This window comes from Biomphalaria glabrata, chromosome 3 (genome assembly GCF_947242115.1).
Source record: "Biomphalaria glabrata chromosome 3, xgBioGlab47.1, whole genome shotgun sequence".
NCBI classification, from domain to species: domain Eukaryota; kingdom Metazoa; phylum Mollusca; class Gastropoda; family Planorbidae; genus Biomphalaria; species Biomphalaria glabrata.
Genome location: NC_074713.1, coordinates 5,769,349 through 5,782,521, shown reverse-complemented (window position 1 = coordinate 5,782,521; position 13,173 = coordinate 5,769,349).

Here is a 13,173-nt window from a genome sequence, read left to right as displayed (position 1 = left end):
ACAACTAGGAGATTTAGACTATCCGTGTATCTGTAATAAATCGTGTCCACATGTAGGCAGCCTCACTGAAGAAGCTTCACAACGATGAGCCTACAGCTAAGATTGGACGCTCTTTGCCTTCAGGATGTCGTGAAACAAACACGCAGGTGCCTCCGATGAAAAGTCGTTTGGAAAAGGCTTAAGACCTGAATCTCTCTTGTTTGACTTTTATAGACTGTCTCCTGCTATCTGTCAATGTGTCTCGCTCTCTGTCTTACCGTATCTTTAGTAGCGCACTCTTCTCTCACGATCAATTCTATTAATGACAAATCCCTAATTTGAATATTTCTCCATGCGTTGTTGGGTTTGATGAGCTATAAATAGATGCACTAGGGCCGTGTGCAAGTTCTTGTTCTCACGTCTGTCTTACAGCTACTAGTACAAGGGGAACCACAGAGTGACCCAGATAGACTTGAACTAGTGTACTCTCATCGAACCAGTCCCTCCCCGAATTCTCCTCCATCCCCCCCCCCCAATCCTGAATCAATTCGTAAGGTGTCTTAGTTATCGAACACCATAAAATATAGCCCCCCCCCCCCCCCCCCACGGCTCATTCATTCATTAGGGCGTGGTACTTTTGTAATCAAGTCTTCAGTCACTGAAACCAATCAGGTGCAGGCCAATGTGATGTGGCAGATCTGCAGAAGTACCGCCCTCTGACAGGCAACGAGAATGTTCCTAGGTATGCCAAGGGCCTTGAAGGTATCTTCTAGGTCAGTTGTTATTATCATCTCGGTTGATATAACAATAGGGTAAATTGTTTGTTTTAGATAATTTCCATAAACGCTTAATCTTCAACCTTAGGTTCCCATATTTTCATTGTTTTTCCATTTCGGTTTTCCTTATATTATGTGGTAGTGGTACCGCAATGTCCATAATGGTAGCGGTATTATTATTATTATTATTATATTGTAAATTGAAATTATACGTTCAACACAAGAATGAAAGAAGGATGAGGTCTGTGGGAAAGAAAGAAAGCGTAGAAGAACGTTCACTTTGTTTGACCTCTCTCCTCCTTTTCTCTCTCTCTCTCTCTCTCTCTCTCTCTCTCTCTCGTTCTGTTGACTGAACATGTCTTTAGCTTGACCATTGTGACTAGGCATCCATTGATTGTGCCTTCCAAAGAATTGTTCAAAAAGTCCTTTTGTGTTTTAAAAAAAAAAATGAGAGGGGCGAAAGGGGGCAGGGGAGAGATTTTGTTAGACAGTAAGAAGTGAGCTATGAAACAGTACATTTGTACTGAGATCTAAAAGTACCTCCACACAGTACATTTGTACTGAGATCTAAAAGTACCTCCACACAGTACATTTATACTGAGATCTAAAAGTACCACCACACAGTGGCACACAGTACATTTATACTGAGATCTAAAAGTATCTCCACACAGTACATTTATACTGAGATCTAAAAGTACCTCCACACAGTACATTTATACTGAGATCTAAAAGTACCTCCACACAGTACATTTGTACTGAGATCTAAAAGTATCTCCACACAGTACATTTATACTGAGATCTAAAAGTATCTCCACACAGTACATTTATACTGAGATCTAAAAGTACCTCCACACAGTACATTTATACTGAGATCTAAAAGTATCTCCACACAGTACATTATACTGAGATCTAAAAGTATCTCCACACAGTACATTTATACTGAGATCTAAAAGTATCTCCACACAGTACATTTATACTGAGATCTAAAAGTATCTCCACACAGTACATTTATACTGAGATCTAAAAGTATCTCCACACAGTACATTTATACTGAGATCTAAAAGTATCTCCACACAGTACATTTATACTGAGATCTAAAAGTACCTCCACACAGTACATTTATACTGAGATCTAAAAGTATCTCCACACAGTACATTTATACTGAGATCTAAAAGTACCTCCACACAGTACATTTGTACTGAGATCTAAAAGTACCTCCACACATTACATTTATACTGAGATCTAAAAGTATCTCCACACAGTACATTTATACTGAGATCTAAAAGTACCTCCACACAGTACATTTATACTGAGATCTAAAAGTATCTCCACACAGTACATTTATACTGAGATCTAAAAGTATCTCCACACAGTACATTTATACTGAGATCTAAAAGTAGAATATATCTCCACAAAGTACATTTATACTGAGATCTATAAGTTGAATATATCTCCACACAGTACATTTATACTGAGATCTAAAAGTAGAATATATCTCCACACAGTACATTTATACTGAGATCTAACAGTAGAATATATCTCCACACAGTACATTTATACTGAGATCTAAAAGTAGAATATATCTCCACACAGTACATTTATACTGAGATCTAAAAGTAGAATATATCTCCACACAGTACATTTATACTGAGATCTAAAAGTAGAATATATCTCCACACAGTACATTTATACTGAGATCTAAAAGTAGAATATATCTCCACACAGTACATTTATACTGAGATCTAAAAGTAGAATATATCTCCACATCATTCCCCCCCCCCAGTCCCCCCCCCCCCCCAGTCCGACGACTAGTGCAAACAAAATAAACCTCAACAAAGCAATAAAATGTATGTAAAAGACGGCGAAGTAAACTATGTCAAGGCCAGCGCACACCACACATGTTAGACAAACATTTGAGAGGCCGCCAAACTTTCAGGCGCTTTTAAGTTAAGTTCATTGATTTTCATCAATAGGGTTTGGGTGTTTAGATGTTTCAACCAACGCCCCTCCCCCCCTCCCCCGTTTTGTTTCTTTGTTCCTTAAAATTCTTTTCCCGAATCTTATCACCTTTTCTTACCAGCGCCCTGGATTACTGTAAAACCTTGGTTTGACGAGAACGTGTTTGTTTAATCGCGATTTGCGTTTTTAAAGTGCAGGCATTTTCAAGCTGCTGCAACTCCTCCCGACCGCCCCCCCCCTTTCGTCCCTGTGCTAGGGTGAGGGATGTTTCTCTATCGCATTTATCAATGTGCTACAATGTGTGTGTGTGTGTGGTTAGGGCCCTGAGATCAAACCCATTAACCCCAGACTGAACTAGGTGAGAACATACCTCCCAGTCCTCCCCCTCCCCCACCTGAACCTCGCATTTGGTGGGTGTGTTTGTTTTAAAAGTACAACAGTCAATTAAACAAAACAATCAATGGAATAAAAAAAAAAAAATTCAGCATTTAATGTTTACAACCTCATAAAGACTTTTTATGTTTAAACTTTATCTACCAGAAACCATTAGGTGGGATTTCTTGGCTTGGCTTTTCAATAGAATGGCGAGTAATTAATGGATGACGTAATTAACAGCGTGGAAGATCGTCCCACTTGTTGTTACCGGCCTTTGACTTGTAGCACCAAACTGCTGGTAGACAATTAAACCGTTGTAGGCGTATTAGATCTTAACTAATAAAACTTTTAATAACTTGAATAACTTCCTTGTGAACAAAACTGTGTTGATAATATAGACAAAATTAGTTTGGGATAAATGAGCTAGATGTAGTAGACTTGATAATATTTTTTAACAAATTGTAACTCACTTCAATAACACAACTTTTTTGTCTCACGTTCTGGAGTCGTCTCCCCCTAACCAAGACCAAATGACGACAATGCCACCTATATTGCATCATTCACTTCTAATCGCTAACCTCTTGCCACAGTCACCATAGAAACACACACTCCATAACACCACGCTGGTGGAAACAAGTGAAGACTCTTGCCATCCACGGGTCAGACAATGTGAAAGTCATCTGATACTATGGCCCACGGTTGACAAGAGTGGCATGTGGCCAGCACAACGACCAACCGCCTTTTCTTTCATCAACCAATGCCAGGTCCCCATTAGAGTTTGGTGGACAAAGTGGGAGCCTAAAAAATCGAGAAATAGACAATTCTAGTGTTCACCCTAAGCCTGTTCGGAGGACACTTTTAATTTTAACTCGTATGTTTTACATCTAGAAAAAAAATAGCATATATGACCTTTGAGATTAGAACTCTTGAACATCGAGTTGACAGTGCAGCCTAATATTAACCATAAATCCTTATTACAATAAAAGTGTACTTGGTTTACGATGAGGCGCTTTCTCTTCTGCGCATGTACCAAATTAAAAAAAAAAAAGAAAAAGCCATAAACTATTCTTTAGATGAATGCCATTTTTCCCCTCTAACCTCGAGGCTGTCGTCTGAGCTATCGCTGAACCAAGTGGCTGTGCCAAACAGCTTGTCACTGTACAACTTCTGCTAGGTCTGTTTGTGTCTGCCTGTGACTCGTATCAGCCTTGACCTTAGGCCAATGTTTTCCAAAATAAACATTAAAATGTGACAAATAAACATCTTTACATCTGTGATGTCCGAAACAATGGATGTTTTTTTTTTTTTAATTTCAATATTGTTTTAAATTAACTTTACAAACGACATTGCAACCACGCTGTTATTTTTACTTTGTGTGTGTGTATGTTTAACTTCCGGCTATGTAGACATTGCCGAGTCTTTGTCATTATGGTCTGAATAATTTATTCCGCTGATGTTGACTTCTCTCGCTTTTTTTTTGTTTTACCGTCACGCTTCGGTGTGCATCAATGGCGTTAATTAATTGTCTACGGCAGTCACGTGATTCTCAAACTGATGGAGACATTTCCGCATTGCCATGCTTGAAGCAGTCCATCAGGAGGTACAGGCCAGGGAGTTGTAAAAAAAAAAGGACCATGAATACCCAGACGTCAACTAGAAAATAATTTGCATCATTTATAATTATTTTCTACTTTATTTTGTTCGTTGATTTTATTAGGTGGTCAACTGTGGTCAACATGAATTTCCATTTGATTGGACCAATTAAAATGATCTTATCTTAATTATTAATAATAAATCATAATATAATTTATATAGTGGTGTTAACAAACACTATGTAGGATCAAGGGGAGATAAGAGAACGTAAGAGACGAACATAAAATGATAAGAGTTTAAAGGAAAAAGTAATCAAAATTGTTTTTGAAGATATAGAGTTTAAAGGAAAAAGTAATCGAAATTGTTTTTGAACGGATAGGCTAAGTATAGATTTTTCTTGAATCGAGTGAAGCGTGGTTTGTCCTCAGTGTTTGTTTGTAAAAATGTTTGTAAAATAGTTTTGCATGTTTCAGATGTTCCTTCAGAGTTGAAGATAATCTACTTCCTAGTTCAAACCTCCGGCAGGACGACGGGCGGTGGGAGCGGGCAGGGTGTGAGCCCTGGACCATCGAGACAACTGAACGACAGTCCAGCGCGCATACCGCACGACCTTGCGAGGAGCATGATCTGATCCATGAAGGCCTGTAGTGAAGTAAGTCTCTGTAACCGTTTTGTAAAATATGAATATGGATATGGCAGTTTTCCTATATATACTTATTCCGACAACCTTAATGTCCACTGGGCAATACGTTAATCCACTTACTGGATCAAGGTAAAAAAACAAACAAAAAAAAAACAACTTTCTTTTTAACGGGCTCGTATTAGACTTACAGCACTAATAATCCCAATTGTAAAAATAAAATATAAATAAATATTAGAACTTTTAGTTAAAAATAAAGGGGTAAGGAGTGGGGCCAGTTCTGCAGCTCCCCCCCCCCTCTTTTCTTGTCATCTGTGTACTCTTGTTTATAAGAATTCGTGGAGGGGGGGGATCAGTTTACAACTTTGACAGGAATCATTAAATTTTAGTTTCAACCGAATGCCATGAAAGGTCAATGCCGTCACGTTTGTGTTTTTGAACCGCTCCGGTCCTAAAAGTGCGCGTTTGTTTACAGTAGTCGATTACCAAACACGTCGCCCACAGCAAGCCTCGTTACCGCCCAGATAGCTTGAATGATACAGTGCATCTCGTGGTCGCTAAAGTCGATTACCACATAGGAACGTCGTTACCGCCCAGATTCTCTTGTACGAAATTCAACATGGCGGACACACCAATGCGATTTTTTTTTCCCTCTTGAGATCGTCAATGTTTCAGAACATTTAGAATACGAACTTCCATTTATCTATAAAAGTTTAAACTATTCTGGGTCACCGTAACACCAACGTGACCAATCTTGTTGATCTGAATATGATAAGGTAACAGGCTTTCGCCGTTCACGGATCGCCTTGAACTAATAATATGCATATTTCCTAGACCTTTTTTTTTTCCTATTGTCTTGCACGTTATGCTTCAGTTGTAAATGTGTGTGCACATTGACATCTCCTGGGCTATTCGCTTCTCCGTGGCGCTCGGGTGGAAGCGGTCTCCAGAGGAGAAGCAAAACAGAACTACCATTGGTGTATCTAAGGACCGAGTGCATCGCACTGGTCGGACATGGACGAAAGCCCCAACAAACAGTCACAATTCACACACCGTTCATCAAAAGACCGTTTTTATGGCGGACAACTAGCACATATGATGTCGGGAATGTCGTACAGAGAAGAAGTGTGGTGGAGTTTCCCCGGTGTGTTCGGCATTCGGCCTCGCCTACACACCATTGGTATTTATATAAAGATCCAAACATTTTGATTGGATCATTCCAACTTTTGAATAGGCAGACGAAGGCAAGCTTCCGTGGGCCTAGAGTTCCAAAGAGTCTTCGTCTGTTATGACATTTGCTAAACAAAAATGTTAATAAAGGGAGTATGTGTGTGTATATGTTAGTAGCTGTGATTGGACCATTTTAAAAAAACCTCTACTCTAATAGACGAAACGAAGCATGTACTACCGCCATGACGTCTTTTGATTATTTGTACAATCATCATTTGAAATACCTGACGTTGAAAGGTCAGCACCCACATCTGTGGGGATATTGTTTTTTTTTCCTCTAGCGCACCCAAACACACACACATTCACACTTGGGTACTTGCTTTGTCTGTCAACCGTAGCGCGCTGTACAGTACGATGAAAGGTCAGGGTTCCACGCTTCGAAGCTGTGTCATTTCCCTCTTTTTATTTACTTAAGTATTTGGCCTTCGGCCAGCAAATACTAAAAATAGTTTTGTCAAAAAAGAAGCGCCGACGCAGCCCTCAGTAGCACATTTGAAATTTACCATGAAGTAAACACAAAAATTGTGTGAATAAGTTTAAATAAAACGTTTTGCCTGTATATTGGAATGTTGAAATAGTCATTTAAGAATGGAGAAATGTTTGTTATTTTCTTCATCAGTCAAGTCGAGTGAAGAGTTTCAGTGGTCAAATGCTTACGAGGGTGTCTTGTGAACAGTACCATATGACCAACCACATTTGGTATGAAATGGCAAGTGCCAAGTACACAGCTGGATAAATTGAGGGGGATTCTTAACCTGGGGTTCGATCCGAAGATCTTCGTCTGCGACATCATGAGCGTTACTGCTCAGCCATCGTATTGGTAGATATAATAAACAACATTTCATGGGGTACCAAACAGAGGGTGCCAGTTTGAAGCCAAGTCGCCCTGACGTTCTTGAATGAAAGGGGCGTGGAGCCCGAGTTGTAAGGCGCTTATTTCCCGAACGGAGGGCTCACGGGTTCTAAACGCGGTGAAGATTGGGATTTTTATTTTCCGGATCTTAAGAGCGCTCCTGAGTCTACCTAACTCTAATAATGGTTACCTGACATTAGTTTGGGGAAAGAAAAGCGGTTGGTCGTTGTGCTGGCTACATGATACCCTTGTTAACCGCCGGTCATAAAACCAGATCATCTTGCCTATAGATGGCAAGGTCTGAAAGACTACTTAAAACTTAATTTTTTCTTGAATCTGCTCAGCTTGCAGGGGATACTGTCAAATAACTGGGATATATTCCTCAGTATTTCCCAAATACTACGTCACGCAGTTGATAGCAAATACTGAACTGTGACTATTTTACAGCCTCTTCTTTCTAGAAACGATTTTACAAGGACATGTCAACATAGGATTAGCAAGGTAATAGATCTCGTGTTATATTTACCTCCTATTTCCCGATCATAAATAAAAGTCCATTGTCAATCATTCTCTTTGATCCATCATTCGCACTTATGTCCCTAGTTGCGCAGTTTAGCGCTTTAGCCGCGGTTTAAAATTTAACAACAGACGAAGATCTAGAATTCTAGATCCATACTCCAATTGATTTCAGCAGGTGTAGGCCAGCATTATAGTTGAATGAAACAAATATTAGGCCTACATCACTGTTAATTAGGCCTATAACTTGTTTACCTACACTAGCTATAAAAAAATGGGACTTGTGTTTTAAGCTAGCATATTAATGCAATCCTCGGCCTACAATCAAGCTTATTATAACAGTCATAGGCCTTCACTGTATCCTATTAAAACAGGCATCTGCCTACTTTCAAGTCTATTATAACAGGCCTAGGCGTAAGCTCTTGCTCATCATAGCAGGCTTAAGTCTATACTCCAAAGTATTCAAACAGGCCTAAACCCATGCTTCGGCGTATTGACGAGTCGATTGTAATATTACGTCAGAGTCTAAAAATAGATCTTAAAGTGCAGGACAATAACACCGTTGTTTCTAACTTGTTTAAAAATAGATGACCTAATTTTAACCCACTAAAATATAGATGCTCATGTTGGTGATTTGATGGTCTATGGCAAAATGCTTGGCTTTAGCAGAGAGGGTCTTAGTTCGAATCCTTATGAGCATTTCAATCAAAATGCTTGGCTTTAGCAGAGAGGGTCTTAGTTCGAATCCTTATGAGCATTTCAATCAAAATATTGTATTATTTATATGGAACGTGGTCACCGAGCGCCGAAGCCCTGAAGTCTTGAGTTTGAATCCCGTCGGTGATGGGGCTTTGAACTTCGGGAGTCCACTCATCTCTTAATAGGTATAAAACATACACTGTGGGGGGGGGGGGGGGGCGCGGTGCATTTAGCGGTAAAGCGCTTGGCTTCCGAACCGGGGACCGAGGTTTGAATCCTGGTGAAGACTGACATTTTTAATTTCTGGATCTTTGGGTGCCTCTGAGTCCACCCAGCTCTAATGGGTACCTGACATTAGTTGGGGAAAAGTAAAGGAGGTTGGTCGTTGTGCTGGCCACACATGACACCCTCGTTAACCGTAGACCACAGAAACAGATAACATTTACATCATCTGCCCTATAGACCACAAGGTCTGAAAAGGGAACTTTACTTTTTTGCATACACTAGGGAAGTACGGACCGTTGGTCGTTGTGCTGGTCACATCACACCCTCGTTAATTGCAGGCGATTGAAACAGAGGAGTTTAACATCTGAAAGGCGTGCCTTGATTTTACTTTTTTTATTTCTTGAATGTTTATTGTTGAGTACTACAGGTGTAGCTGAAGCCCATACAGAATCAAGCATTGTGTCTTAGCGTGGCCGACATTTTCACAGGACGGCTTAGTGTTCTACTGAATGGATTTGTCGTTGCCTAATTCCGGTTCACTCTCCTTTGGGCTACGCTCCTGACTGTCGATATTGCCGTCACGCGGGAGCCACAATGACACAAACACTTTTTTTTTTAAACTGTGAACTCCCTCCCCCCTTCCTCTATCACTTGTGGCTCTTGCATTCCCCCCCCCCCACACACACACACACATCTAACCTTTTCAAGCTCTTCGCATCTAATTATCACGCAGTGGGTCATTAGAGGTCTTCACAGCCTCCCTCCGAAACACTCACCACCCCCTTCCCTAACTACGCCACTCATCACCCAGCAGTTACTGAACGCATACAAGAAACTTATAAACACCTTTCATGGCCTCATTATAAGAGAATTATCCAATTCTGTGTGGACAAATACGCCACCAAAGGAGCACTGCATAAGCCAAGAGTAGTTAAACGGAACTTTTTTTGTTTTTGTTTTTTACAATTACTTCCCTTGTTTTGTTTTCGTTTCCTAGCGACCCGATATCCACCCAGCTCCCCCCCCCCCAGACTTGAATGCTGGACTGATCAATTATTCACTTAACAAAACATATTAATATCAACAGAAATGTCAACCGCTACGTCGCTTTCACGTTTGCTGCTGTTGTTGTTTGTCAGTGAAAAGTTGTTGTTGATTTTTAAAAACATAAATTTAATGTGACGTCCAAGCTGTGTAGTTGGACGGTTGGAGGATATGGGCGCTAACTCCCCCCCCCCCTTTTTTTTTTCTTTTTTTGGCGTTGTATCCATGGATCTGCTCTTGACATCCAGCCACACACACACACACACACACACATACACACACACACACATACACACACACACACACACACACACACACATATATATTTGATTTGTCGTGTGAACGATTTGTCGTGAACCAACTGTAGGTAAACAAGTTGTCGGTGAACAAGTTATCTGTGAGCGAATAGTCCGTGAGCGATATGTCGCGTGAACGAATTGTCGGGTGAACGAAATGTCTGGTGAACGAATAGTCGCGTGAACGAAAAGTCGTGAACGATTTGTCGGTGAACGAAATGTCATTGAACGAATTGTCGTGTCCCCCTGCAAAAGAGCTGACAGCTCAACAGCAAAAAGCTGGCTAGAAGAAGAAGAAGTTTACGAAAATTCATGCGAATCCGTACGACAGTGGATGAGATCTCTTGATACATAACTCCGTTAATTAGTAATATTTTACAAATATAATATAGGTAACTGTGTGTTCCGCATTTGCAAAAAAAAAAAAACTTTTGACATTATTTGCTATAGAGTGGAAAGGTTAGTATTCTGTTTGAAAAAGGGGGGGGGGGGGCTATCCATCAAATAGTCTATTGTTTATCATCATTAAAGAAATGAATTAACAAAAACAAATCACATAGTATGACATCATCAGGTGTACATTTGTGAATTGTTGACATGAATTGATGCTTTAAATATTGTGAAATACAAAGTTGTTAGACATAGAAGCGCTATTATATGGTATAATGCTTTATACTTTGCAGGGTGTGTTGACTTCCATTGGTCATACTTGGCGCCGAAGTGATAGTTCTAAGTCACGGTAATGTGTTAAAAAATGTCTTTTTTTTTTCGCTTTTGGTCGCTACACATTTTATAAAATAATAATAATATCATAGATATAAAAGAGTTAAACCAAACATTATCTTACTTACTCGTCTGTTGACCCTTAAACCGCGTGTGGTAGTTTAGCCTCTAAATATCACGATTGTGTATGCACTCATTGTAAAGCAGTTCAGCACTTTAAGGGTTAATCAATTTTCTTCTTCTTTTTTTTTAAATTTATTTTAATGCTAATTATAAATAACGTTGTTACTGTGAAACTTATTAGCGAATTAAACAATCTTTATTGATTGCCTCCCTTTTACTTTTGTATGTCATGTACTTTTAAAGGGGGAAAAATCTAAATGCCAGAATGGCAATTTGCGACCCGACGTTTAAACAAAAAAAAAAATAATAAAATAATTAGGCGGTTATTCACTTCGACCCACAATCTCCCTCTTTCTCCTGTTTCTCCCGTGCTGCTTTTATCGGAAGTAATTGAAAGCAGAACTAGCGAGTGTCTACAAAAAGAAAACACAAAACATTTTTTCATATCATTGTTTTTGTCTCCCCCTTGAAACCGGATATACTTGTTACTTACGTCATGTGACCTCGGGCTAAATATAGTCACAGCGCCAAGCCGAAACAGAAGACACGCGTTACTGTGTACTGCTCCGAGAGCAACAGGTCAGAAGATAAGGTGGTTGTAGGGTCGTATCAAGGGGTTGGCCAGAGGGGGGGGGGGTACTTTGCAAACTAAATACAACTCCACGTTATATTTCTGTTTAAATTCCCGTTTTTATATAACAGTACAGGCACCGTAAGGACTTTGCGCAATAGTTCGTCTATGTTGAGTAGAGTGACAATCTTCTGAACTTAAAAGAGGAGAGTACGGAAGGGTGGTGAGGGGGAAGAGTGATATGAGAAGATCTGGGAGGGACGGGGGGAGGACTTGACATCACAGGCCTAATGGACCTCATTCACTAAAAAAGAAATGTCACGTGATAATATTAATAAAACAACGTGGAAAAACTGTCACGTGATAACCATTGTTGATAAAAATTAGATCCTAATTTGTATGGAAGAGATAGAGAAGCACGTGCCTCAATGTTGTTTGTTTACGATTGGTGAATGAGGTCCATTATCTAATGCACATATAATTGGTAAGTGGATACATGTCCAGAAGAAAACATAATTAAGAAATGAAGATAAAATTTGAAACGCCTTTTTATTATTTAGACCTGCGCTAATCTATTCTAATTAATGAATAGAGTTTGTGTTTATATAATTCGCGGCGTTACGGAAGTGAATGATGTGGTCACGTGACATTACGCTACATAACATGCACGATGGTTAACACATTACGTGCCGTGCGCATTTAAGGGCATCCTAATTGGTTACTTTCAAAAGAGTTAAGTCGAAGACTTGAAACTCTAGGCAACTCTCCTCCGCGGGTCTGTTTGAACAACTGAAACGGATCCAAGAAAGTGCAAACTCGTAGCGTTTCTGTTTTCCGGAGCTCGTAACCCAAGATTCTGTGGACTAGATGAGAACCCGAAGGCCGAGCACCCCGGGGAAACAGCGTCATTTTCATTCTTTGTAGCACAGCGGCCGTGCGGGTATCCGCGATAAAGCTGCCCCTTGAGGAACTTGTGTGGATCTGTTGGAGGCTTTCTTACACCTCCGCCTGTGCAATGAACAAAGTTCTTAGGTACCCCACCCTAGTGACGCCCCTGATCCCAACGCTAACGACCATTTCCGAAGGGCATTGGCCGCAATTGTGTCAGCCAGAAATGTCTCAAGTTCTCTGCTGATCTCTTCAGAAGCACTAAAGCAACTCTTTCTTGCAGGCTAGATCTACTAGATTCGTTTTATAAACAGCAGTTTAGCGTTTTGAAAGAAAACCAAAACAAAAGTGCTGAAGGTGCATAAGGAGATCCACCTCTCTGTCTCCCTCTGTCTCACGTGGTCACACCCGTGTAGTGCAGGAAACAATGCATAAATAATATTGTGTGTGTGTGTGTGTGTTTTAGGGTATTGTTGTTCCTAGTGTTAAGAAACAAACAACACCAACTCTAACAACCACAATAAAACATTCAGTGTCGTCAACTAGTTTACTGCACACAAAGCAGACGACATGCAGCCACCTTTTAGGCCACGCCTTCTGTGTTTACCGTCCTGGCATCACGTGACGAAGAGTGTACTCTCAAATGTTCAAATGTTTGTGACTCTTTCCGTATGTGTCATTGA